Source organism: Dromaius novaehollandiae, unplaced genomic scaffold, assembly GCF_036370855.1.
Source record: "Dromaius novaehollandiae isolate bDroNov1 unplaced genomic scaffold, bDroNov1.hap1 HAP1_SCAFFOLD_45, whole genome shotgun sequence".
Lineage (NCBI taxonomy): Eukaryota > Metazoa > Chordata > Aves > Casuariiformes > Dromaiidae > Dromaius > Dromaius novaehollandiae.
The window spans coordinates 2,185,174-2,212,978 of record NW_026991505.1 but is presented as its reverse complement, the minus strand read 5'-3'; the positions used below and the strand labels follow the sequence as shown (position 1 = coordinate 2,212,978).

The following is a 27,805-nucleotide window of genomic DNA, read 5'->3' as shown; positions in this document are numbered from 1 at the left end:
TGGCCAAAGACAATGTGAGTGCTCCCTTGCAACCCACCATTCTGCATGCGTGCTGTATCCTTCAGCAGAGGCAATGACTTGAGCCAGATCACCTGTGAAATCCCCTTACTGTCTTGCTCCAGTTCATCCTTCTGTGAAAACAGGCTTCTTGGGTTTGTTTTTAGACATGGGCTCTTTTATATGCATAATAATGCTCTATGTTAAGCTCATCACTGTGCTTCTAAGACTACCTTCTATAGGAGGGTGGTGTGATTTATATTTTTGTGCCTTGCTGCTGCCTCCTTCCTTGTTTACACTACTATATACACCTCTACCTATATATACCTCTACCTATACGTAGCCACTAACTCCATAGTAGCTCTTTGTTTGTTTGTTTGTTTTTTACTGCGCGGTGTCTGCATTGATTAATGCAGTCATCTACAATGGGAGCAAAATGAGATCCCATGCTTTCTTAGGAAGTCAGTTGCAAGGGGTGGGGCAAGATCAACAAGAAGCAGCTTCCTGTTTTCTCCCAGTTGCTACTGTTTTCTTATTGTTCAACCTTAGCCAGTGCCTGTTTTTCCTAAGAATGCATTTTATGGAGAAGCAGATTACACTGTGCCCAGAGCTGCACAATAACTCCTCTGCATAGCATTTCTGTGGCTTGTTAACACTTGCAGAACGTATGGGCCAAACACTGGGCTAAACTGTGAGTTTATGTGTTGGAAGGCTAGTCACCATCAATAAAAAGAACAGATGATCACTGATGGCAGAGGAATGCGAGGAGCCTAATCAGTGCAAAGGAGCACCCAGACTTGGACATTCCTGGGGCAGCGATTATGTCCCTGGGGCCTTGGAGGGGGTGTACGCTCCCAGATGAGGCCACCCGAGTGACTCTCCTTGACAGCCTTCTGGACTGGAGGGGTTATTGCCTAAAGGGGACTGGGGAGAAAGAAGCATGAGAGAAAAGAGGTTAAAATGGACTGGCCGAGTGCAAACAGGGCAGCACGTTTGTCTAGCCATGTGCAGCACCTGATCAACCCTACCTAGCCAAGTAGGTGAAAAAACCACCAGAGCAGTGTCCCACTTCTTCTCCACTCATGTGCTTTCAGAGAGGTCCATTCAGACCTCTTATGTCTCTTCTCAGTGCCAGACCAGAGTCAATCTCAATAGGGTCTTCTTTCCCCACTGCTTGCACCAAGCCCATTCCCTTGGCTGTGGTTTCATTGGATGGTAGATAGGGACAGGGAGAATCTTGTTGATCCATTCATGAGCACCACGAGTTAGATGATGTGGCATGTGGCTATTTATTAAACACCTAGATAGGCACCTTATGTAAACACCTAGCTAGGTCCCTTTTCCAGGTTAAAATGATCCAGCCAACCTAGAGTTAGCTGGTGGTGATGACATGATCATGAGAAAGATTGCCCAGTCAAGTAGTTGTCCATTTATTTGGGTAAGCTGGCCCTCTGACAATTTATCCTCTGAATATGTGAACAATGTCCAGGACTGAAGTTTCTCCTGCAACTCTGGTCTTGATAGTCCAACCCAAGGGTTGTTCCAAAGACTCCGATATTTCTCAGAGTTGCCAGGTTGTATCGTATTGAGATTTGAACCACACAATGTCCACAGATGACAACTGTTGATCATATGCATAGCCTTAGCAGTTTTTATAAAGAAGCCATGACACTTCTCACCTTTCCTGGGAACCACCCCCTTGCTCCCCTCCAGGCACGTCCCTGCTCCCCAGAAAGCCCTTCCCCAGATGAGGGTGTCCACGCTGGCCTGGCCAGCTGCTCCAGGTCCCCCTCCCCTGTACTCCCTGCAGGGCTCCGTGCAGGCACTGCTGCTCAGCAGAGAGCCAATGGTGGTGCCACAGGGCCGTGAGGCGACTCCACTGTGCCCATTCTCGTGAGAGCAGGAAGCAGACCCAAGAGGATGGTTCTCATGCCACTGGCAGTCCCCGCCTCCCATTTTATGTGGCTATGGAGGGTGCTCGGAGGGCCCAGGCAGCATTTCCGAGGGCACAAGATATGTTATGGGGCTGCACTGGAGCCAGCCTATGGCATGCCAAAGAGAGTACAAGGATGGCTCTCCAGTCTCTCTTCCCTGAGCCTGCTGGGTCTCCACGGCCTCTCCTGGGATTGCGGAGCCCTCCTTTACCTATGCATTTCCTGATTTTGCTCTTTACCGCTCGGTGACTCCACCTTGGATGGTCTCCTGTGTTGTACGGCTCCACTCACTGCCCACCCCCACTGTATGATGTTCCCAAAAATGCTCTGAGCTTCGCTGGCAGCTTATTGCCTCTCCAGGAAGATGGTCAGCCATCACCTGCCCAAACAAACGTGTCACAGCCTCAGGAAGGTTACTCTGGGATCCTTAACCATCTCCACTGACACAGGGCCCCAAAAGCGAACCCTGAATCTAAACCTGGTTCCCTAACAGCTTACAATGGGACACTGAACACATCAACCTGAGCCCGTGCAGAATGAAAGCAAAGCAACGAGCCCTTTAGGGATACCATTCCATGACCACTTTCATGACTCCAATTTTGGAAGAAGAGCCAAGTGCACAGGCACCGCACGGAGGAAATGGCTTTACATTGCGTAGATGCTATAAGGGAGGCCAGGTATACCTGAGAAAATGGAGCCTTCATGTCCTCACAGGTTGCATTCTTGCCTTGGACAGACCTCCTGGCATGCCCTGGATTTCCCGTGAGCTCCTCACAGTGCGCGCCTCCTGCTCCTCACCAATCAGATTGCTGCAGCACAAGTGACCTCACAATCTACAGCGCAGCCCTCACACCTTCACCACCACCTCCCTCTTGCCTGCCTCTGCCCTCTGCCCTCAGCTCCACGCCCCTGCACTCCAACACCCCACCTGCCCTGCTCTTCTTCTGCCTCCCAGGCCCCCAAGCCCTTCCAGCTCGCCTTACAAGAAGGCTGGGTGCTTAGGGGCTGCGCCAGAGCAAGTTTGGCCTTAGGCTTCAGGCATGCGTGCAGGCTTTGGGCTTTGTGCTGAGTGGGGTCAGGCAAAGCTTTTGGCTGCTGGCTCAGTGTAGGGCTTGGCCTTGGTGCTCAGGGTTTGCGGTAGGGGCTAGAGCTTTGGCAGAGGGCTGTGGGTTGGAGTGGGGGTGAGGGCTGCAGCCCGGTGCAGCACCCCAAGGCGAGCGATGAGGCCTTGGGATTAGCTTCAGGCACAGGGTCTGAGTTTGGGGAAGCGGGCAGAGACGGAGGCTTCAGTGTGGCCCTTGGGGTTTGGCCTTGGGGAATCGAGGGGGCCTCACCACTAAGATGAAGCTCTACCCTTCTGCCTTCCCTCCTTCCCCTCCTCTAGCCACTAAGGCCAAACCCAAACGGCTGTGCTGCAGCCTGAATCCTTACCCCCTACCCTCACTCTTGCCCTGTGTCTGAAGCTAAGGCCTAGCCCTCATCGCTTGCCTTCAAGTGCTAGAGCACGCTCTAGGTCTCACCCACACACAGACACACACCCCGGGCCACAGAGTTTGCCCATTCCCAAAACCCTCAGCAGAAACAGGAAGGCCAGCACTCAGCCATCACCCAAAAGCTTTCCCAAAGCCCAGCAGCTGCAAAGCGCAACCTCCCCACTGATGCCTGAAGCCTAAGCCCTATGCTGCTCCCGCAAAGACCCTAACCCTGCAGGCGTCTTGTAAGCCTAGCGCCAAGGCGTTTGGGGCCTGGCAGGCAGAGGCAGAGGCCTGGCAGGGCTGGTGTTTGGTCTTGGAGTGCAAGCACCTGGAGCTGAGAGCAGAGGGCAGAGGCAGGTGAGGGGGAGCTGCAAGTGCAGGGGTGAGGGCTGGGTTCTTGGCTGCGAGGTCACTTGTGCTGCAGCAATCTGATTGGTGAGGAGCAGGAATCTGGCACTGTGAGGTGGTGCTGGGAAGGTCAGGGGCATGCCAGGAGGGTAAACAGGTAGTGGGGTGGGGGGAGGTGTGCTGAGCCGCAAGGCCAAGCCAAACACTGAGCCAGCAGCCAAAAGCTTTGCCTGACCCCACTCAGCACAAAGCCCAAAGCCTGCACGCATGCCTGAAGCCTGAGGCCAAACTTGCTCTGGCGCAGCCCCTAAGCACCCAGCCTTCTTGTAAGCCCAGCTGGAAGGGCTTGGGGGCCTGGGAGGCAGAAGAAGAGCAGGGCAGGTGGGGTGTTGGAGTGCAGGGGCGTGGAGCTGAGGGGAGAGGGCAGAGGCAGGCAAGAGGGAGGTGGCGGTGAAGGTGTGAGGGCTGTGCTGTAGATTGTGAGGTCACTTGTGCTGCAGCAATGTGATTGGTGAGGAGCAGGAGGCGGGCACTGTGAGGTGCTCCTGGGAAAATGAAGGGCATGGCAGGAGGGCCGCAGGTGGCTGGGGTGGCAGAGGCAGAGGCAGGCTGGAGGGAGAGTGCTTGGGTGCTGATGAGGAGGTGCTCTGTGTTGCCTCAGCGAAGCACGCAGGAGCTGGAGGCAGGCACGGGAGGACAGGAAGGGCTGCCAGGTGGCAGCCAGGAGAGAGGCCATGTTGTGGGGAGGTAAGGGGCCTTGAGGCAGTGGTTCTGCAGCTGGGACAGCACCTGGCAGAGCCCCTCCGGGAGGCCCCCACCCCATGCCTAAGCACTGACCTGAAGCCCCACCCTTGCACCTTGCTGCCTTGGCGTCCTAAATTTGCCAAGGCCAAACCCCAAGGGCTACAGTGAAGCCTCCATCTCTGCCCGCTTCCCTAAACTCGGACCCTGTGCCTGAAGCTAATCCCAAGGCCTCATCGCTCGCCTTGGGGTGCTGCACCGGGCTGCAGCCCTCACCCCCACTCCAACCCACAGCCCTCTGCCAAAGCTCTAGCCCCTACCGCAAACCCTAAGCACCAAGGCCAAGACCAACTCTGAGCCAGCACCCAAAAGTTTTCCCTGTTCCCTGGGGATCTGGGGATTTGCTAACTCTTAGCAGGCCTTGCACACAGTTTCTTGGTATCATCCAGGGCTGTTTGTTCCAGGGAAACACCAAGAATGACGCATGGATCTTCGTGCTAGCCGTACTGCTGTCCAGCACTCTGGTCTATAACAGCAAGGGCACCATCGACCAGCAAGACATGGACCAGCTGCAGTGTCCTCAGTGGGGCAGCAGCACCGGGGATGCCCCATCTCCCTCAGCAGTAGCTTAGGGGTTCACACATCGCAGCTCCTCGAACAGCATAAACAGTACAATCTACTGGGCAAGAACTGAGTCACCATGCAGCAGAACCTGCTATAGCATATGCTGATATTGTTGTCCGAAAAGCGGATTCGTTGCCCGGTGTGCAATAAGCCAATAATTACACACTCAGGAGAGACATTTGTTTATTTATTTCAGAGTTGCGCAAGCCTGGGTGCTCGGTGGTTTTCCACAAATTGAGCACACCATCCCCCCCCCCCCCCCCCAATTTTTCTGGTAGCATTTATACAATCAAATTTGCCATATTTGTGACTTCCTTCCTCTTTTACATTGATTGGTTAATGATTTCTTCACATTTCCCTGGGTCCCACCCCTGCTTCTCAAGGTCCTGGTCAATTAATTAACACTGCCCCAGCTGGGTCAGTAGGTGTTATCTTCCAAGGCCCTGAGGAAGAAGACATAATCCAGACCCCTTAATCATCACTGTTTTAACAGTGAGAGGAAGCTTTTTGCTTCCCAAGGTCTTGGCGCCCAAACAGGCCTTATTTCTCAGCCTTGGCATCCTCCCTTTCGGAGAGTGGGGCACAGGAATGCAGACTGCTTGTAACTCCCTTATCTTTCCAGCCTGCACCAGCTCTGAGGCCTTTTCTTAACGAACTAGGAGCGCAGCCTAAGGCTTCAGCAAATTTAGCTACTTATGCTAAGCAAGTGTGCGGCTACTCATGCTAAGCAAATTCTATCTAAGATAGAAGTTATCCAAATCTACCTACTTCGAACATTCTTTCTGAGCTTCTCAGGGTTGTCTTGTAACAATATGAATCACAGATCGCCTTACAGCAATAAAGGCATTTGGCTGTTCTCCAGCCTTGTGCGTGTGAATCTCCTTCCGGTCAAGATCCAAAAGAACTCAAGTACACACTCCACAGTGTGTCACAACAACAAACTGATCACGCACAAGAAGGCTGATTATGCTTACAATGAAGGACAGTAATCATTGCATCTGTGCACTGCATGCTGTGCTACAGCTAACCACTCCAGATGGCCAGGAGGGCAGTGAAGTTGTTGTCTCATGCAACAAGGCTTCTTGCCAAAATCTGCCAAACCTTTTCTCCTTGCTGGGACTGAAAACACGGAACCAAGAAGGCAGCTCATGACAGTCAAGGAAATCTCCCTGCAACACTTCCTGCCCAACATTCTTATGTACCTTGCCTCTGTCTTTCTCCTTCTGGTACTTCCGTGAGGTTAGGGATCAGAGGCTCTGTTAGCAAATGATTGCTGCTACAGTTTTTATAGCTAGGCTGCACTTTTAGTGCTTCTGATGTCTGACTTGATGGGTGACTACCCTCTTACAAGAGGTCAGATTGTCTGGGTAGCTATTTCTTAGCAGGAAAATCTGCCCCCCCCCCTTTCAAGTAGAGAGTGAAGCCAGAAGAACAGATCTCTTCTCCAGCTGGATAGCTCATCCCTTCACTGCATAATGGTTTAGCTTATAGCATGGTTGAGATTGCTTTTGAGGGTGTCTCCCAAAATCCCCCAGGAGGAAAGTTACAGCAAGGACCAATGCAGTTTCTAAGTCGTGCAGGAACCTCCCTTCTGTGCCCAGGGGCCTGAACTGCTCCTGGGAACTGCTACATCTGTAGCTTGCCAGAGATTTCACTAGAGATGCAAGACAGGGGAAAAGGGCAGTTTATCCAGGTTGGTCACTGAGCCGCTCTGAGCTCCTGGGAGCAAATCATTGATTAAAGGAGCTCAGGGGTCACCTTTAGATGTGAAGTCAGTTCTGAGCTGTATTCACCATTTCTCCTGCTTCCCTTTGTGTTTGACTCCTGTTCCAGAACATATTGTCTTTGCACTGACAGCACATTGTCAGTCTAGTTGGAGGGGAGGGGAGGGGTGTCAGTCTAGTGGGGCTTGGAGGAGAAAGCGAGAATGTTGAAAATCACTTGAAGACTATGTAGGGAGATGAGCTTCCTTAACGTCAATCTCTGTACACTGATAATATTTTAGCAGTTTTGGTGACCCAGGTGGGACACTGCTGGCCTCCAATCTGGTGAGCACTGGAACTGCATTTGACACAGCTGGCACAGGCTGAGTTCACCTGACAGTCGTTGCAGTAGTGGCACTCACTAGGGAGGTACTAAAACTGGGTCAGCATGAGTCATGGGAGGTTCAGTGGGGAAGGTAAAATTGGGGTTCACTGCTAGCAGAAATTCTGGAAAACTGGAAAGAAATTGAAGGTACCTCAGGTCTCAGTAAGGGTAGGGCTATAGCTCTCTGTCAAGAGGAATGGCTGTTACAGACTTGGGAGGGGACACCCTCTGAGCAATGGTCTCAAGGTGCTTCATTTGGTATGGGTAAGCTGACCTTCTTGGGTCATTGCTTGGGGGATCAGAAACCTCAGCAAATGAACCACTAGTAAGTCTGGGATAATTGAGCTTTTAAATGACCAGGGAGATCTGGGGATTCAAGTAAGGTAAGACATACGCTTGTGCAACAAACACTGGGACACTCGAGTAATGGTTTTGCCCTTGCTCCCCCCTTATACTGTTTCAGTACCCAAATCTGCTTCTAGGGGAACCGGAAGCACTAGCAGCATCTGAATCAGTGGTAGGAGACTGAGCTAGGACCCTAATAAGAGTTAATGGCCACTTACCCTGAGCTTTTAGTAGATACTGGGGCAACTTACTCCATGTTAATGGCCTACTGAGGAAATTTAAATCCAGAGGAAATGCAAGTACAAGGTATTGAAGGAAAACCATTTCTGCAAATAGAGCATTCCAGCCCAAGGGCATCAATTCCTAATCTGATTTAAGCCAAGAAAAACAACTTTTTAGTGAAGCAGTCCACTGAAATGTAGAGCTTTCATTTTGGACTTTGTGGGCTACCTCATGGAGCTTAGATTTGTCCTGTCCTCACTGGAAAACTGAAACAAACCGACCACAAATTTAGAAAGAAGCACTGTAGCTGTTTTGCAGACCTTGATCTTATGCTCAGTTATGTGGGGAGCTGCCCTCTGTATTTGATCTTACATGCTGGAGACAGGGGCTGACCAAGATCTGAAATTGCCTCTTTGGATTTTGATTCTTTTGGATCGAGAAGACTTCTAGTCTTGAGGGCTGATCACTGGCAGCAAGAGACTGACCCCTAATGTGACTTCAACTAAACAAATGAGATAGATTGTGTTCTTCCCTCAGGGAAACTGCCAGATACCTTGGAATAGGCATAGAAATTGCCAGGTCCCCACTGGCAGAAGTTGAGCTACCTGTGACAGTTTTTTGGTGGGCCCAGGGCTGTGACAACATATTAGAGGGTGAGCTCTGGGGGAAATACTGAGATGACAAACATCCCCTCCCAGAACCACGTATGCAGGGATTGACACGCAGCGTATCTGCACACACCAGGCCATGGGAGTGCATTGGTGCCATGGCAAAGGGCCATGAGATTGAGGATAAGCATTCGCCCCTCCACAAGGTGCCCCAGGGCTCTGTCGCTCTGTGCCCCGTGAGATGTGATCCTGAGGCTGGGGGGTATCAGAAGGGCAGGGGTCCTGCCGGACTGCTCCCCAAAGTGGAAACCACCTCCCATAGCAGGAACTGACCAAGGTGGTCCTTGTTGAACAGTGTCTGGAAGAAGAATGTGGCCTGCAGAAAGGGAAGGAAGTGCAGTCATTTCCTGCAGGATGGAAGAGAGTGGAGACAGAGAATGAAGGAAACGTGTCTCAGGGATTCCAAATCTCATCTCCAAACACCACCAGGCTATGGGCCCAATCCTCTGCTCCCACTCATCGTAACAGGTGCTCAGGACTGGGATGAGGGGACAGGCATTTAGGCACTCAAGTTCCTTTCACCACTCCCCCACCCCAAGGAAAAGAACTAGCGTGCTTTCCCTAACAAGACAAAAAAATGGAACCATCCCCAAAAAGCTTTCCATAAGTCCACTAAGCAAAGCCCAGACTCTGCACCGATGCCTGAAGCCTCAGCCCGAAGCTGCTCCCTGGCAGCCCCTAACCGTCCAGTCACCTTGTAAGCCTAGCTGGAAGGGGTTTGTGGCCTGGGAGGCAGAGGAAGGGCAGGGCAGGTGGTGTGTTGTGTGTTGGAGTGAAGGGGCGTGGAGCAGAGAGGAGAGGGCAGAGGCAGCCAAGAGGGAGGTGGTGGTGAAGGTGTGAAGGCTGGGCCATAGGCTGTGAGGTTACTTCTGCAGCAAGAAGCTGCTCAGAAGCAGCAGGCTGGCATGGAGAGGTGCTCAAGTGGATGGAGTGGGGCAGCCCATGAGGGAAGAGAACTTGTGGGAGGGTGGAGGCAGAAGCAGCTTGGATGGACTGTGCTTGATGTTGACAGGGAAGGTACCTTCTGTTTCAGCATAGGACCGCCCGAGTTAAAGGCAACATGTTGAAGAAATTCTCAATACTTCTGGGTTAGGTCAGAGCAAAAGATTTGTTTCTATACCACTGCACAGAAGAGCACAGGGCAGCAACTCTGCATCTCCCACCCATAGCAAGGCCTTTTATGTACTCTCTCACATGGTCCAGATGCTCCTAACCAATCAAAGAGCATAATCAGAAACCTTTCCTTTTATGGCATGCTTTGGCTCCATGTGCTGGCAGCCTCAAGGCTGCTTGCATCTGCTTTTTACCAGGGACACTGCTTACAGTTTGTTCATGAGGGAAAGTGCTAGAATAGCAAAGAAACAGTAATAACATCAGCATCGACCACGAGGGCTGCAGTCAGCAATCCACAACCATCTTCGTGTTGCTGGAGCCCTGAGGGTAACAGAGAAGAGGTACTCCACCGTCACACCTTGGCCGACGAATACATCGGTGGATTATACCACGAGGAGAATGGAAAACAACATGTTCTATGACACCATATCAATTTATGTTGCAGCACTTGGTCTTTTAGCTATCGTTCTAACTGCTTTTTTAATATGCCTTTGTTTGCCTTGGTATTGTCATTGTAGACGATCACCTTCCTCCACTAATCCCCCAGCGCCATAGGCAAACCCTCAAACATGGCCTGGGACACCTTTTGGTTCGGTTGGTTTTAGAGATGTTATTGTTAAAAGTAGATATGTTAAGATACTGTTCTTTCGATATGTTATTGTTCAAAGAAGTTATTGTTAAAAATTGCTTAGTTTTAGAGATGATTATTGTTAAAAGTAGGTATTGTTAAAAATTGTTCATAACTCCCGTGCACACTTCTACCTTTTCTATACTTCCTTCTGATCTCTCTCTATCTCATATCACCACCGTGGACGAAAGTTATGAAAACATAACCCCGAACAAGCCATCTGTTCTTGATGGAAACAGGACTGAGCTGCCGCGACCCCTGAAATGGTCTCCCCACGACCACCCGGGACACACCGAACCAGACCGTGATCACGCAGAGACTTTGGGACTTGGATTTGCTTTGATTTGGCTCTGAACTTTTCCAAGACACCCCGGTTGAAGAGGACCAAAGGGATGCTGCTGGTTCCACGGGTGGAGCTTTCTCTCCCCCCCGTCCCCCCGCCCCTTTTGCAAATCGTGTGGCACAGGACTTGTTTATGTCAGACTTGAGTGTCTGCAATGGATACTACCTGTTGTAGTCTTTATTATTAAAAATGCAACAGCTAAGAATGGCATTTTTAACCTGTATTCAAAAGATGTATCTCACTTTAATGTGCTTATATGCGCTACGGCAAATCTGCTGGCATCAGGGTTTCACGCCATTCAAATCAGGATTCTCTTCTGCCTCAGTATCAAACAAGTCAGCGTTGTGGTGTTGCCAAGACATAATAAATTGACCAGAAGGCTTTTGTTTGGATCGGGGACCTCATTTTATAGCAGAAATAGTACAGGAAATCTCAGAAATCCTACCAATTAAATGGGATTTACATACCCCCTGGAAGCCACAATCCAGTGGAAAAGGAAAGAATGAATCAAACAACTAAGAGACAGAGAGGGAAATTGTGTCAGGAGACTCAGATGAAATGGACTGATGTTTTACCTCTGGCATTATTAAGAATCAGAATAACCCCAAGGGTTAGGGAGAAAGTTAGTCCATTTGAGATTCTGTATAGTAAACCTTACACGTTAAATTTAACTGGAAATGAAACTCAGATGCACATTAAGGGCCATTAAATTTTAAGTGATTCTCTCTTGTCTATGGCAAAGGTTCTTACTTCTCTGCATAGGTACATCCAGTTAAGATCTCCTGTACTTTTAGATTCAGCTGTATGTTCATTCCAGCCGGGAGATCAAGTATATCTTCGAACCTGGAAGGATGAGCTGTTGATAGAAAAATGGAGAGGACCGTATCTGGTACTACTAACAACAGATACCGCTGTGAAACTGCAGGGAATTGATTCCTGGATCCACCACACCCTAGTGAAAGCAGTACCTTGAGAGACGTGGAAAGCTGAACAAGTTCACCCTTTAACGTTAAAAATATATAAAGATAGATGAGCTGTATTAAAAGTGAATCAGTTTTAAATTTAGATTGTATTCAGGGGAAAATTGCTTTAATCTGTTTGTTAGGAATAGGGTTAATATTGTTGTTATGGTATCTGCGTAAAAATGATGTTCTCCTTAACAACCAGGGGAGAAATGTGGTGGTTAGTTTTTCTAGGTTACCTGAGCCAAAGTTAAAGGGAATCAGGAAGGATTTGGGGGTCAAAATCTTCCTTTGGAAGTAAATACGAAATCTATGAAGATAGTTAACCAGAGGGATTGTTGGGTGTGTGCCCACTTCCCTGAAGATTCCAACAAGGGCTTCCCGCTAATTGGAGTGCCTCTTATTTTTTTCCTTTATGGAGTTTATAAAACAGATAAGAAATGATAGTGATCAACCAAAATATGATGAAACAACAGAACAGGAATGGGAATTCCAGAGTGTGACAGGAGATTATGATCAATGTATCCGAAGATGTAATAATAGAAATAAATAGTGGGAGAAACCTGTACTTTATGGAAAACAGCCGATCAACTGTACTGGAGCCATTAAGGTAGGAAGTTATGAAGATTGCTTTCGGATACCTGAAATAGGTTATAAGTGGCCAAGTAAGGAACTAAATGGGTGGCGTGTTCCAAAAGGTAGTGGATGGTGTTGGTTGTGTGAGAGCAAGGCACAAAAAGTGCTGCCTCCTAATTGGTCAGGGACATGTACTCTAGGGGCAATAATCCCAACCATAACTGTAACAAAGAACTGAATAACAGATATCAAAGATCATGGCTAAGAACATTCATGAGGAGACAAAAGAGGATCAATAAGCCTTTAACGGATCAACCTACTAGGTTTCATTCATTCGCAAGGTGTCTGTTTCCACAGTTGGGAGTGAGTGAACTTGAAAAAGCAACGGTAACTATTTCAGCAGTTATTGAGAGAATAGGGAATAAAACCTCTGATGCCATTACAGGTTTACAAGGGGAGGTTTCAGAGACTGCTAAAATAACCACCCAGAACGGAATGGCTCTAGGTATGTTATTAGCATCTCAGGGAGGAGTAGGTACAGTAATAAATACTAGTCGCTGTGTATATGTGGATCAAAGCGGGAGAATTTCTCCCCATCTAAATGAAAGCTGGAAGCAAACTGAAATGTTACAGGGGATTCAGCAAGATGATGCCTCTTTGGGATTTGAAGAAACAAAAGCCCCCTCTCCCTGGGGCAACGGGCCTGCGAGGCGCCACAGCCGCGCCTCACCGCACAAGATGTGCAGTGCAGCGGCAGCCGCCGGGCTCGGAGGGGGAGGACAGGCGCGGCCGGGCACACCTGAACTGTGCCATCCCCCACCTGCCAAGGGGCGGCACCGCTGCATCCACACCGCAGCTTGGGTGACGATTGACCGTCAAGCAGCGCTCAGACAGGCATAGCCGTGGGAGGAACCCGGGGCCACAAGTGCGTTCGAAGTGTCAATGATCAATGCGTCCTGCAATTCACATTAATTCTTGGAGCTAGCTGCATTATTCATCGATGCACGAGCTGAGTGATCGACCGCTAAGAGTTGTCTTGGTTTCGGTCCCCACCGAGGGAGGAGCGGACAGCATTCACAGCCCCTGAGGGCCCCCTCTGCTCTGCCTCCCTCCTCATGTCGACACTGGCTGCTGAGCAAGGGACAGTAGAGAGAAAGAGGGCTCGCCTTGCTGACCATACAAGAACGGGGTGGGAGGGGGAAAGAAGGGCAGACCCGAACGAGAAGGGCACTGCCCACCGCCACCGCCAGTGCTGCTGTATGGGCTCTCCTCCACCACTCTCTCAGTGGTGCGCTGGTCCCTTGTTCCCGTCTGGGGTCCAGGGGATGGGGGCAACAGCTGACTGCCTTTCCCTTGCACTGCCCCCACCACTGCCGTTTTGGTGCCTGCCGGGCCCCCCCTCCCCCACGACACACCCACGGCACATGTCGAGCCACTTCCACCCGCCAGATCCAGAAGGAGTTTGAGAGGGTATGGATCGCCACAGGAGGTAAAGCAGACAAGGTTCCATCAACAGGGGATGAACTCCCTGTTACAATTCCCACCGCACTGGAAGGGGGCGAGTTGGTGTCCAAATGGGAAATTCCAGCTCCCTGTATCATCTATCCTATTCCTAGCAAGTGGAGAAAAAGAGAGTTAGAGAATTGGGCCAATCTAAAAGCACAAGGCCACGGTATTAAGAACTTCTTAAGAAAACAATAGCATCCATAACTATTGGCTTCTACGTTACTGGGGAATTCCTCACAGGAAGTAATTGACAGCAATACAGCTGCATGCCAATGTCTATCCCACCAGGGAGTATTTGGCACGCAAGCTGGGAGAAGGGGCACCGAAGGGGTGCAGGCATTGTTCTGCGGAATGGGAGACTTGCTCACATATCATCGGCTACTGCCCTGTAGTCCAGGACGTCTGGATTAAGAGACATAACATCTTGTGTGGCATGCTGCCTGAAGAGGTTAAGAGACTGGGGTGGGAGGTTTATCTAGAGCTCAGCCTTAGGGATCAGATGGTACCACCCAGCTGTTCCTTGGCTGGGGGACCACGGCCTCCTCGAGGTCGCATTCTCCTCTAGCACGTCCGTGGCTAGAAGGAGAAAGGGTTGAAGGGTCCCAATTTATATACACTGATAGTTGGCCACTACATAAGGGCCTTAAGTATGGTCTGTTGGGTATATGGGATGGGCTATTCACACAACAATATATGGGGAAAGCCCCTATGGCCTAGCATCGGGAAGCCAGCACTCAACGTTGAATTGCCATAAGGCATGTGAATGCCCATGCAACCGATTCTGCCAAAGAAACCCAATATAATGGTGAGGTCGACACTATGGTGGCTCTAAGTCTGGCCTTCGCTCCTGGAGTAGCAGCCTGCATTCACCACAGAACTGAACATCCGGGTGGAGAGAAGGCCAGGGGCTTGGAGGGAAGGAGTTGCGGCAGGTTGCAGCACTGTCCTTCTGAATGGGAAATGCCTGGATGAAAAGGCATAACATCTTGTGCAAAATGCTGGTGAAGGAAGCAAGGGGGACAGATTGGGTGGTATTGGTAGAATGCCATTGGAGGGATAAGACCAACAAGCTCTTTAAACCAGATTCGATTGTGGTAAATGGATCTTGGGCAAAGGGGGTGGACATAACAGTCCGGTTTGAAAGTTTTTTGTCATCTTTAGGGGATGCAGTGGCAGAAAAAAGTGCAGAAGTAGCAGCACCTGGAGGAGCAGGTGAGGGAACGCCTGAATGCTGACGACGTGGAATTCCTGGGATTCCCAGTCAGTGCTAGAGGGAAGTTGTTTGCAGGTAATTTTGGCTTCTTAACTGACCTTGGGCTCTCTGAGAAGTGACAAAAGCGGATTGTGAGGCTCTTCATTAGAGGGGGCTCTCCTCCCCTCTCCTCTCCTCTGGTGACATACTCCACACCTCTGCCAGCTTAGGTAAGGCTAGCTTTTAATGTGGCATGCAGGACTGCATGTGCCTTTTGAGAAAGTCCTTCCCAGAAGGCAACAGCAAAATTCTTCACAGAGATGGCACGAGTTACCTCAGTCATCTGAAAGCATTGAATGTTGCTATTGCTGGACCTTTGGTGGTTGTTTGAGGAGGTAGGGAGACGAAGGTGTCTGCCTGCAGAAGGGCTGGGAGAGTGCGTGCTGTCATCTGGGAGGCTGTGTGTGCATGTGCAGGTGTAGGCACCATCTCTGGGATGGTGGAGCTGGAGGCTGGAGAGGAGAGCTCAGAGCTCGGAAGCGTGGGTCTGGTGGGTTGTGGGTGTGTGGGCGGCAGGCAGTGCACAGTGATGCCAGGCTCCGATGCTGGTGGTCCGCAGGGAGCCCTGACCCTGAGGCAGGCTGTGCAGCTAGTGGACTGCTCCCTGCTGGGCTGGGCCAAGCCAGGCACCTGGGCCAGACTCAAAGTGAGAAAGGGGTTGTCCCAGGTTGGGCGCGAGGGCTCCCCGTCCTTCTCATTTGGGTCTGCCCTCCATTTTTCCCCTGGCTGACCGGCTCCCTTTCCCTCCCCCTTCCTCGAGCAGTGTCATTTCGGTGCCCACTGAGCCCCCTCCCCATGGCACACCCGCTTCTGTAGTGTGTGTCGAGCCACTTCCACCCACCAGCCAGCATCAGCTGTGGTGTTGTGTTGAGGCCAGCAGTGATGGTGCAGGTGTTGCGGCAATGGGCAGCGTAGGCATCAATCAGTGGCAAGAGGGGAAGGGAGGGAAGGGTGCCATGCTGTCCTGTGCTGGGGTGAGAGTGGAGGCAGCAGCCAGGAGGAGGAGCCAGCCGCTGCCGGCAGAGGGCTGCGCGAGTGTGAGAGCGAGCGAGCGAGCGAGCGTTCAGGAGCCGGGCCTCGGGGAGAGGCGGACCTCGTCCCCAGCCCTGTGTGGCTGTCTGCAGGTGGGTACCGTGGTGGTGCTGCACCGTGCTGCCGCGCGTGTGTGTTGGAGGGCCCCTGGCTGTCCTCCCACCTCCGTGGTGGCAAACTGCAGTCACTGCACTGCTTCCCCCTCGTCCTGGAAGGGGTCTTGGGCTGTCCTAGCTGCGGCAGCCATGTCAGAGTCCAGTACTCTCTGACCAGGTTCTTTTAGATACTGCACACATGCAGAGAGTGCAGTGTTTTATATTTAAGTTTATTTTGAAGGTATTTGATGTTACAGAAATTATTTAGCAGACTGATTCAACGATGTACTGAAATCACAATACAAGTGTACACTTAGACAGTTCAGTCACAATACGAATGTAACTGCCAGTTACCGGTCTCTATTATATGTTCACCGTCATGACGCTGGGAGTCCGCAGGCACTGGGAAGGACTCCGTGGGTTGAAGCCAGCTCAAGCCTGTTGCTCTCTTCAAAATTCCTTTGTTAGTAGTTGAGGTCTTCTCCTCTGTGTTGAGCTGAGCTATCTCAGGTACACATTTACACCTGGTCCAGTTAACAGCTATAGCTGCTTACCTAAAACAAAGGTCACCCTCCAGTGCCCTTTGTGTTGAGATAAAGTCAGTTCTCTGTGCAACAGCAAGGCTTACAAGTTGCATCCTACATTATTCCTGAACTTGATGGAGCACCTCGCCCTCTGAGCCACCTTCTTCTCCCATTGCAGGGGTTATTGGTCAGTCACAGGCTGGTAGGCACTTGCCCACTGACTCTGCCTTGTCTGGGGCCTCCTCTGGGACTTGAAGTGTGAGGGGCGGGTGCACGCCTGCCCCATCTCCACCCAATTGTGACCTCAGATCAGACATGGTGGCCCACTGAATTTAAGCATATTAGTCAGTGGAGCAAAAGAAACTAACCAGGATTCCCTCAGTAATGGTGAGTGAAGAGGGAAGAGCCCAGTACCGAGTCCCCACCTTGGGGTGGGGCGCAGGAAATGTGGCGTACAGAAGCCCCCATCCCCGACGCCACTCTCGGGGGGGCCCAAGTCCTTCTGATCAAGGCCCAGCCCGTGGACGGTGTGAGGCTGGTAGCAGTGCACCAGGACCGGGGCTTCTCGGAGTTGGGTTGCTTGGGAATGCAGCCCAAAGAATGTGGTAAACTCCATCTAAGGCTAAATATCAGCACGAGATCGATAGTCAACATGTACTGTAATGGAAAGTTGAAAAGGACTTTGAAGAGAGAGTTCAAGAGGGCGTGAAACCGTTAAGAGGTAAATGGGTGGGGTCTGCGCAGTCCGCCCAGAGGATTCAACCCAGCAGGCTTGGTCGGCCGGCTCGGGTCTCTGCAGATCCTCGCCTCTGCCTCCCCTCCCACCCCTCGTGGGGGCAGGCCAGGGAACACCACCCAGCCAGCTGCCGGCCCTGTCGGGCACATTTCCCCCGTGGTGGTGCGCCGCGACCGGCTCTGGGTCAGCTGGGAAGGCCCAGTGGGCAGGTGGCTTGCCACCACGTGGCAGCGAGTGTTACAGCCCCCAGGCAGCAGCTCTCATCAAATCCTGGGGCCGAGGGAGAGGACCACCGCCATGCCTTCCCCCGTGGCGGCTTCCCAGAAGCTGTCACTGGCAGCACCACCGCTTTTCTCCCCACCCCTGCTCGTGGCTGAGGTGGGATCCCAAGGTGGAGGCACAGCCAAGGGCACACCACCAGCCTGTCTGGCCTGCTCCATCGGGAAAGTGGAGCACGAGTGTCCATGCTAGCACCCAAAAGATGGTGAACTATGCCTGGGCAGGGCAAAGCCAGAGGAAACTCTGGTGGAGATCCATAGTGGTCCTGACGTGCAAATCGGTTGTTCGACCCGGGTATAGGGGCGAAAGACTAATCGAACCATCTAGTAGCTGGTTCCCTCCAAAGTTTCCCTCGGAATAGCTGGCGCTTGCGGGCGGCAGTTTTACCCAGTAAAGCGAATGATTAGAGGTCTTGGGGCCGGAACGATCTCTACCTATTCTCAAACTTTCAATGGGTAAGATGCCCAGTTCGCTGGCGTGGAGCTGGGTCGTGGAATGCAAGTGCTTAGTGGGCCACTTTTGGGAAGCAGAACTGGCGCTGCGGGATGAACTGCACGCCGGGTTAAGGCACCCGATGCCGACCCTCATCAGACCCCAGAAAAGGTGTTGGTTGATAGAGACAGCAGGACGGTGGCCATGGAACTCGGAACCCGCTAAGGAGTGTGTAACAACCCACCTGCCAAATCAACTAGCCCTGAAAATGGATGGCGCTGGAGCATCGGGCCCATACCTGGCCGTCGCCGGCAATGCGAAGCTGCGTGGGCTACGCCGCGACGAGTAGGAGGGCCGCTGCGGTGCGCCTTGAAGCCTGGGGCACAGGCCCGGGTGGAGCCACCACAGGTGCAGATCTTGATGGTAGTAGTATTGACCAAAAAGCGGATTCGTTGCCCAGTGTGCAATAAGCCAATAATTACACACTCAGGAGAGACATTTGCTTCTTTATTGCAGAGTTGCACAAGCCTGGGTGCTCGGTGGTTTCCCACAAATCAAGCACACCCCCACAGCTTTTCAAGTAGCATTTATACAAACAACTTGCAAGGTTTGCAACTTTCCCTTTTACACTGGCGGGTTAGTGATTTACATACAATTATAATTTTGCTGACACACCATTTTACTACTACGCATGCTCAGGGGAGGGGTCTTCACCTGAGCATGGGTCTTTTGGACCTGTGGGCCTGATTTTTTGTATCATAATGAGGACAGTTCAGTTAGGGATACATGGACCTCCAATTCTTTTGCCAAATTGGCAATACAAACCTAGAAATAAAACATTTGGATTTAATGTTTCTTTTAGGGCTTTAGCAGTTCCAGGATGCCCTTGATTAAAGAATGCTTCTTTTCAGAAAATAGAGAGAGAGAAGTTATCCTAATCTGCCTAGTTTAAACAGTATGAACATTCTTTCTGAGCTCCCAGGGTTGTCTTGTAACAGTAGCAAATATTCAAACGAGAGCTTTGAAGGCCCAAGTGGAGCAGGGTTCCATGTGAACAGCAGCTCAACATGGGTCAGTCGGTCCTAAGCGATAGGCGAGCGCTGTTCCGAAGGGACGGGCGGTGGCATCCATTGCCTCCAGCTGATTGAAAGGGAGTCGGGTTCAGATCCCCAAATCCAGAGTGGCGGAGAGGGGCGCTGCAAGGCATCCAGTGCAGTAACGCAACCGATTTCGGAGAAGCTGGAGGAAGCCCTGGGGAGAGTTCTCTTTTCTTTGTGAAGGGCCGGGCACCCTGGAGTGAGTTTGCCCCCAGAGAGGGGCCCGTACCTTGGAAAGCGGTCACGGTTCCAGTGGTGTCCGGTGAGCTCTCACTGGCCTGTGAAAATCTGGGGGAGAAGGTGTAAATCTTGTGCTGGGCCATACCCATATCCGCAGCAGGTCTCCAAGGTGACCAGCCTCTGGCATGTTGGAACAATGTAGGTAAGGGAAGTCGGCAAGCCAGATCGGTAACTTCGGGATAAGGATTGGCTCTAAAGGCTGGGTCGGTCGGGCTGGGGCGTGAAGCACGGCTGGGTGTATGCCGTGGCTGGACAAGGCGCTGTGCACCTGAGCGGTGCCCCCCACCCCCCAGGTGGGTGGGGGTGGTGGTGGCAACTCTGGATGCACAGCAGGCCCTACCCGTGGATCGCCCCAGCTGTGGCAGGCACTGCCCGCCCCCTCCCTCCACTCCCAGCCGCCCCCCCCACACACACACCTATTCACGGGGGCTGGGGGTGTCCCGATGCACACACAGCTGCCGGTGATGGGGCAGGGGGAGCCAGGGTCCCCAGGCCAGCACCCCGCCTCAGCCGGCGCCTAGCAGCTGACTTAGAACTGGTGCGGACCAGGGGAATCCGACTGTTTAATTAAAATAAAGCATCGCAAAGGCTTGCAGCGGGTGTTGATGCAATGTGATTTCTGCCCAGTGCTCTGAATGTCAAAGTGAAGAAAATCAATGAAGTGCGGGTAAACAGCAGGATTAAGTATAACTCTCTTAAGACGGGACCATAGTTACTAACTGGGCTTAGCTGCAGAGGCTACACCTCCTCGTGGTCCTGCTGGATGCCCATCTCTGGGTGACCAAGTCAGCCTCTGCCCCAGCGTGAGTGCGGAATTATAGTTACTTCCTACCCTACCGACCGGCTTCACCGACCACTTGGTAGTATTCGAGGTGAAACTAAATTGATCTGACCGCGATTTATACATTCGTGTGTCCAAAGCCCCTGGCCTAAGGGCTATCTAAAGGCACACCAGTTGAACTTGGGGACTGGTTCTTCTGGTTGTATCCCGAACCCCCATAGACACCATGTACAGCCCAATAAAATCATGGGCTGTTAATTTTGTCTCGGTGGCCACTCAGACCGGGGAGTTTCCCCGTGACGCCGCGAGTGTTATTCCAGCAGTAATAACAACTAACGAGTTGGCCTACCACCTACCAAATTTGACATTTTATAACTCGGATTATGTCTGTTGGGGAGGGATTTATCCCGAACCACCCTATGATTGCGTAAAAGATCTGCCGGAGGTTTATGAGGTGCTGGCACCTATCGGATCACCTCCCGTGACCGGTACTGAAGAGGTGCCAGAGGAGGACGTGGTAGATAGTGTGCCAACATCTCCCTCTGGGCCCGCAATCCCTGCTCTGACTGTGGCAAGTCCCATTCTTGACACGAGGGGGAATGACTGGTGTGAGTACATCAATCGTGAAGGTCTCCAATGAACATCCAGCATGTCCATGCTGTGGTGTCAAGATGGCAAAAATGGCGGTGCTAATTCACCACCTTCAGAGAGCCCACGGTCGGCAACGAATTCTGTTCTCGTGCTCCCGATGTGGGAGAACGAATGAGAAACATCACAGTATAGCCTGCCACTTCCCAAGATGCCAGGGGGCTCCAGCTGAACGTGAAGAGGAGGTCCCAGAGGGCCCCAGCGGCTTCCTGTGTGAAGAATATAACCGAGAGTTCAAGACCAAAAGCAGCCTCTCTCAGCACAAAAGGCTTGTGCATCCACTGCTTAGGAACAAGGAGAGGATTGAGTCGTCTCGTCCAAAGGGAAAAGGAATCCGAGGCATGCATAAGAGCTGCTGGACTGAAGAGGAGACGGTGCTATTGATAGAGTTTGAAGAAATACAAGAACGAGCGCTTTGTGAACAAGCTGATCAGGGAGCATTTGCCCACAAAAATGGCAAAGCAGATCAGCGATAAGAGACGCCAGCTTGCGGCAGGTGCTAAGACATCAGCATCACCAAGGAAAGCAGAACATCAGCGTGAAGGGGACGAACCAGCTGAGAAGGAAAGGACTGAGCTGATAAAGAGGGAATATAGAAGGATTATTGCAGAGAGAATACGAGTGGGAACCCTTTACCCCAGTCTGAAGGTTGCCTTTGAGGAGGTCCTGGAGGGTGCTAAAGACGCCCGGAATGTCATCAAGGGACCAATGGAAGAGTGGTTGGCACAGCTGGTGGGACATGCCAGAGTAGCTAAATTGAAACAACTGAGAAAGCACCAGGCTGGACCCACGCCCAAGAAGGTGGAGAAGTGGATGAAGACCAGGGCAGTGAAACGGGGCCAGTACCTGAGATACCAGCAGCTCTTCGAGATGGATCGTAAGAAGCTTGCTGGTATCATTTTGGATAACATCGAAGCACTTAAGAGCCCCCTTCCAATGGATGAACTTTATAACTCATTCAGAAAGAAGTGGGAAGAAGGTGGCCCCTTTCTCAGTCTGGGTGCTTTCCATAGTGCGGGGGCGGCGGACAATTCTGCTTTTAAGATGATTTCCCCAGCGGAAGTCCAGAAGAACATGGCCGAGATGACTAAGAACTTGGCCCCCGGGCCTGATGGCTTAAGCCTGAGGGACATCCTAAAGAAGGACCCTCAGGGCAGTCAACTAGCCGATTTGTTCAATCTGTGGCTTTTGGCCGGGAAGATCCCTGATGAGATCAAGGAGTGCAGAATGATCTTGCTACCCAAATGCACAGATCCTGGGACGATAGGAGATATTAACAACTGGCGACCCATTACCATTGGGTCGATTATTTTGTGACTGTTTTCCCGGATCTTAACAACACGGCTACGAAAAGCATGTCCAATTAACAGCCGCCAAAGAGGGTTTATTGCAGCCCCGGGCTGTGCGGAAAATCTCAAGCTCCTCCAGATGTTGATCCGATATGCGAAAAAAGAACATAAATTGCTTGGGGTCGTCTTTGTGGACCTGGCAAAAGCCTTTGATTCGGTCCACCATCGACACATCTTCCAGGTCCTCAGGCAAAAAGATGTCGATGGGCATATCATCGACATCATTGCCGAAATGTACAACAGTGCGACACGGCTGGAGGTTGGAGGAACCCACTCGGAGAAGGTTAAGATCCTCACCGGTGTGAAGCAAGGCGACCCGAGGTCCCCACTTCTCTTTAACCTATCAATGGATCCACTACTATGTCGATTAGAAGATGGTAAAGAAGGGTTTAGGTACAAGAACAGCTCTCTGTCAACATTGGCATTCGCGGATGATCTTGTGCTGCTGAGCAACTCGTGTGATCGTATGCAAAAGAATATTCAAGTGGTGGAAGAATTTTGCTATCAAACCGGGCTGAAGGTGCATGCAGCGAAATGACATGGGTTTTTCATAAGGCCCACGAAAGACTCTTATACAATTAATAACTGCAACCCATGGACGATTGATGGAGCTCAATTACATCTAATTGAGCCTGGCAGCTCTGAAAAATATTTGGGCCTGGGAGTTGACCTTTGGATTGGTGTCTCCCAACCAGAGCTGCAGGAAAAGCTGGGCACATGGGTGAACAACGTTGGAGAAACCCCATTAAAGCGACTTCAGAAGGTTGAGATCTTGAAAGTGTACGCAGTCCCACGGTTGCTATATGCGGCTGATCATGCCGGAACGAACGCCTCATACCTCCATTCCTTGGACCTTGCAATAAGATCAGCAGTGAAGGGCTGGCTTCACTTACCACCCAGTACGTGTGACGCCATCCTGTATTCCAGCACAAAGGATGGCGGTCTCGGAATTGCACGGCTAGCGAGCCAAATCCCAAACATTCAGGCTCGTCGGCTGCATCGTATCGCCCAATCTTCTGATACCATCACTAGAACAATTGTTCTGGAAGAGGGGATCCAGAGGGAGTTCGAGAAGGTGTGGATCACCGCGGGAGGAAAGGCCGATAAAGTACCATCAATCGGGGAAGAACTCCCCATGAGAATTCCGACCGTACTGGACGGGAGCGAGACGACGTCTGAATGGGAAGTACCATCTCCCCGGGTCATCTATCCTATTCCTAGCAAGTGGAGGAAAAGAGAGTTAGAAAATTGGGCCAATCTGAAAGCACAGGGCCACGGTATTAAGAACTTTGAGAAAGATAATATCAGTAATGATTGGCTCGTACATTATCGGGGCATTCCCCACAGGAAGCTATTAACAGTGATACAGCTGCGTGCCAGTGTCTATCCCACTAGGGAGTATTTGGCACGTGGGCTGGGAGAACGGGCACCAAAGGGATGCAGGCATTGTCCTGCAGAATGGGAGACTTGTTCACATATTATTGGCTACTGCCCTGCAGTCCAGGATGCCCGGATTAAAAGGAATAGCATCTTTTGTGGATTGCTGGCTGGAGAAGCTAAGAAACAGGGTTGGGAGATCTACATAGAGCCCAACCTCAGAGATAACAACAACGAGCTTCTTAAGCCAGATTTGGTGGTGGTTAAGGAAGGCCGGGCGAAAGTAGTGGACGTTACAGTCCGCTACGAGAGCGGATTGTCATCTCTGGGGGACGCAGCGGCAGAGAAAGTCCGAAAATATCAACATCTTGTAGAACAAGTGAGAGAACTGACAAAAGCTGGAGAGGTGGAGTTCCTGGGTTTCCCAATTGGCGCTCGCAGGAAGTGGCATAAGGCAAACGACAGTTTCCTCGCCGACCTTGGACTTTCCAGTAGCCGCCAATTAAGGATAGCGAGGCTCTTCTCTCGGAGAGCTCTCCTATCCTCAGTAGACATAATTCACATCTTTAGCAGTAAAGGTAAAGATGTTTAATGTTTTCTACTAACCAATATAGGACTTACTAATCCAAAGTCCTTCTTTGGAAGGCAACAGTAAAATTCTTCACACAGACAACATGGGCTGGCTCAGTCTTCTGTCTTGCTGAATTTTGCTCTTGCCCAGCTCCCTTGTGGTCGAGCTTGTACGTAGGGACGTAACATCTCGTCTCCAGATGACCACCACTTAATTGACTTGGGCGGACGGGCCACCTCTCAATCCCAACCCGGAAAAGGTGCCATAGTATCTATGGTTCATTAAATAGCCAAATGCCTCGTCATCTAATTAGTGACGCGCATGAATGGATGAACAAGATTCCCACTGTCCCTACCTACTATCCAGCAAAACCACAGCCAAGGGAACGGGCTTGGCGGAATCAGCGGGGAAAGAAGACCCTGTTGAGCTTGACTCTAGTCTGGCGCTGTGAAGAGACATGAGAGGTGTAGAATAAGTGGGAGGCCCCATGCACATGCAGCCCATGCCATGGCCTGTCTGCCAGCGAAATGCCACTAGTATTACTGGGTACTGCCCTGCAGTCCAGGATGCCCTGATCCAGAGGCATAGCATCTTGTGTGGTATGCTGGCAGAGGAGGCAGAAAGACTGGGGTGGGGGGTGTTCTCAGAAGGCAACCTTATGGAGAATAACAACAAGCTCTTCAGGCCAGACTGGGCTGTGGTTAAGGGGTCTCAGGCAAAAGCAGTGGATGTTACTGTTCCTTATCAAAGCAGGTCATCATCTTCAGGTGACGCAGTAGCAGAAGAAGTCCAGAAGTACCAGCATCTAGAGGAAGAGATGAAGGAGTGTTGGGGACCAAGATTGAATGATGCTGTGTAAGACAGCAGAGAATCTCTAAGGCACAAAGTAATGATCTGGTAACTATGATTTGTGGCCAGAATGTGCGCACGTGAGTTGCCAGTGATCATGTGCCTTCCTGCCTGTGTCAGCAGTCACAGTGTGCCTTCCTGCCTACGTGTCAGCAGTTGCGGTGGGCCTGTCCTGCTGGACTGTCCTGCCCACCTGCTAGGCATCAGAAGACGTCTTCTACCTATCACAGGATGCCACAATGCCAAGGAGATACTTGCAGGAGTGGCTGAGCCTGATGGCTATATAACCAGCCATTGTGTTTTCAATAAAGGCTTTTTGCACTACCCTTCTTGAGGTCCGTGTCGTCGTATGCCACAAAGGAGGTGACAAGAACAGAAGAGGCTGAGTCCCCAGGCTTGCCAATCAGCACTCGCAGGAAGTGGTAGAAAGGCAACGACAGATTCCTTGTGGACCCTGGACTCTCCAGTGGCCATCTGAAGAGGATGGCGAAGCTCTTCTCACACAGGGCTCTCCTTTCCTCTGTGCAGATCTTTACCAGCAAAGGTAAGAATGTTTACTTCTTTAACTGGTATTAATATTTGTGCGACTTTGGTGTAAAAAAGTCCTTCTTCGAAGGCAAGAGCAAAATTCTCCACCACCCAGATGACAATGTGTGCTTGCTCAGTCTTCTGTACCATGGAATCTTGCTATGGCCTGGCTCCTTTGTGGTCGAGCCTAGTAGGTATGGGACATGGCATCTGGTCCCCACATGAGCACCACTGAATTTGACACGGGCGGACAGGCTGCCTACCAAGCCCAATCCAGAAAAGGTGCCAGAGAAATTCTCTGTGGTTCATTAATAGCCAAATGCCTCATCATCTAAGCAGTGATGTGCATGAATGCGTGAAGGAGGTTCCCCACAGTCCCGACCTACTGTCTCTCCACCTCTGGGAGATGGTGGCCCCTAGGGCTCGGTCTGAGGCAGCTGCTTCTCCAAGGAAAGGCCAGCTGGGATCCGGGTGGACTAGGAGCAGGACTCCAGTCAAGGCCCATTTCAGTTCCACAGAGGGTGCTTGTGCTTCTGGTGGCCCCCAAAAGCAAGCTCTCTGCCAGCAGAGAGCTCTTCTCCGAGCTGCAGGAGGAAGAGCCTGCTTCGAGAACTGCCCACGGAAGGTAACAAAGGCAAAAAGTAGCAGGGGGCTGCGAGGTCAGGAGGGCACAGGGCAGTTATGCCCAAACACAGTCCTCAAGCAATTCCTTCAGCACATCGCTGACAACATGCTGGCAAGTGGCTGGCACATTGCAGAGGCTAACGGCATCCCCAGGTACTCCTCGCGGCTTTAGGTGGTGCAGAAAGCCCTTTTGCATTCCTCCTCCTTATGGATTTGGAGCCAAGTCTTTTCCCTCTTGCAGGTCCAGCTTTAGGAAGCAGCGAGTCCCCTGGGGCATGCTCTGCAAAGCTCTGTGAAGAGAGACAGCAGGTGCCAGTTCTTCATACACATATACATATGTAGTCCCGGGAGGAGGGGGAAGGGGGAAGGGGAGCTGGGAGGACAGGTGAACCCATGCTCCAGATGGTTCTCCTCCAGGGCTGTTAACCCAGCCCATGGTGAGGTAGAGATGCACCCAAAGGGCACTTCCTGCCCTGGCCTGAGGGCCAGGGCATGGTCATAGAGGCAGGAGAGTTTCTGCACCCTTCTTGCTGAAGGCATCCACACAGCTGCTGCACTCCCCTAGGAGCATTGCCAGGGGGTGCAGCAGAGGTTTGGTCTTGGCACCTGGGGGAGTCACAGCTGCAGGCTGTGGCACTGGTGGCAGCTGCAGCCAGGCAGGCACCTTGGTGCTGAGGGCACCACGAGGATGCAGGGTTGCTGTGCCTTCCTCCATGGGCTCTTCCTTTGGGAGTGCTAAGGGGCAGGGGTGGGGAAAAGCATGGCTGAGCTCCCCCAAGGGCCCCCCTGCACTCTCAGGTGCCTCTCCACAGCAAGAGGCAGGCTGAGAGCTGCCTCAGGCTCTGGGCAGGAGCCACCCTGGCCATTCTTCCCACCCTGCTGCCCCAGCCAGCTTCCTCATTTGTAGTGGAGAGGCAGCAGCTGACTGACTCCCCTGCCAGAGCTCCAGCAAGGCAAGCTGGGTGGTGCCAAGAGGCCCTCTTCAGAGTGCAGGAATGCTCAGGCAAGGCAGCATGACAGGCCCCAGCCAAGGTCCCTCAGGGAGTGCAAACAGCACTTGAGCACCACAGCTGGAGCACACAGCCCCAAGACAGAGTGCTCAGGCATAGCCTGACAGGCCCAAGCTGAGTATTAAGAGAGCCCCTGGGCAGAGGGAGTGGCTGGAGACCCCAGGAGAGGCTGTTCAGAACAATGAAGGCTTCCAAGGAAGGCCTCTTAGGGCACTGAGGGTCTTGGCTGTCTCCAGCTAATCCCTGGCTAGGGGAAAAGGTCAGCGAGGAATGAGCAAGGAAAGAAGAGCGAGCCTGTTGAGCTTGATTCTGGTTTGGCACTGCAGAGAGACATAGGAAGTGTGGAGGAAGCGGGAGGCCCTGTAGAAATGTGGAATATGTGGCCCTGTGGAAATGTGGAATATGAAAATTTGACCAATGAAATGCTACTATGGCGATTTGCCACCCCACACACACTGCCCCAGTGAGGCTGGGGACAAGCCCCCAAGGGGCTCTCACTTGTACAGCCAAGATCCCAGGGTGTGCTGGGCATGACCTGCTCTGAGGGAAGCGTCAGGTGGGCAGTTGGAATGGGATGGTACAGCTGTCAACCGGTAACATGGATGTCCTAAGGCAAGCTGAGGGAGGCCAGAAGCTTGCTTGTTCTTGTTCTTCAGCACAAATTTGGACTGTAAAAGTGAGGTCTCCTGATCCTTGTGGGTTTGGGAGTTTTAAGCAGGGGGTGTGCTGGGGGGCTGGGGGGGCCTGGCCCTGCATTCCTCCAACACACACAAGAAAACCCCACCAGCCAGCAAAGAAACCACCACCACCA

At 51.7% G+C, this 27,805-nt stretch overlaps 1 pseudogene; it reads right to left on the bottom strand.

Annotated features, from left to right (window-relative positions):
* Positions 1 to 12,944: 12,944 nt before the first annotated feature.
* LOC135327095 (5.8S ribosomal RNA) lies at positions 12,945 to 13,097 on the bottom strand (annotated as a pseudogene).
* Positions 13,098 to 27,805: the final 14,708 nt, after the last annotated feature.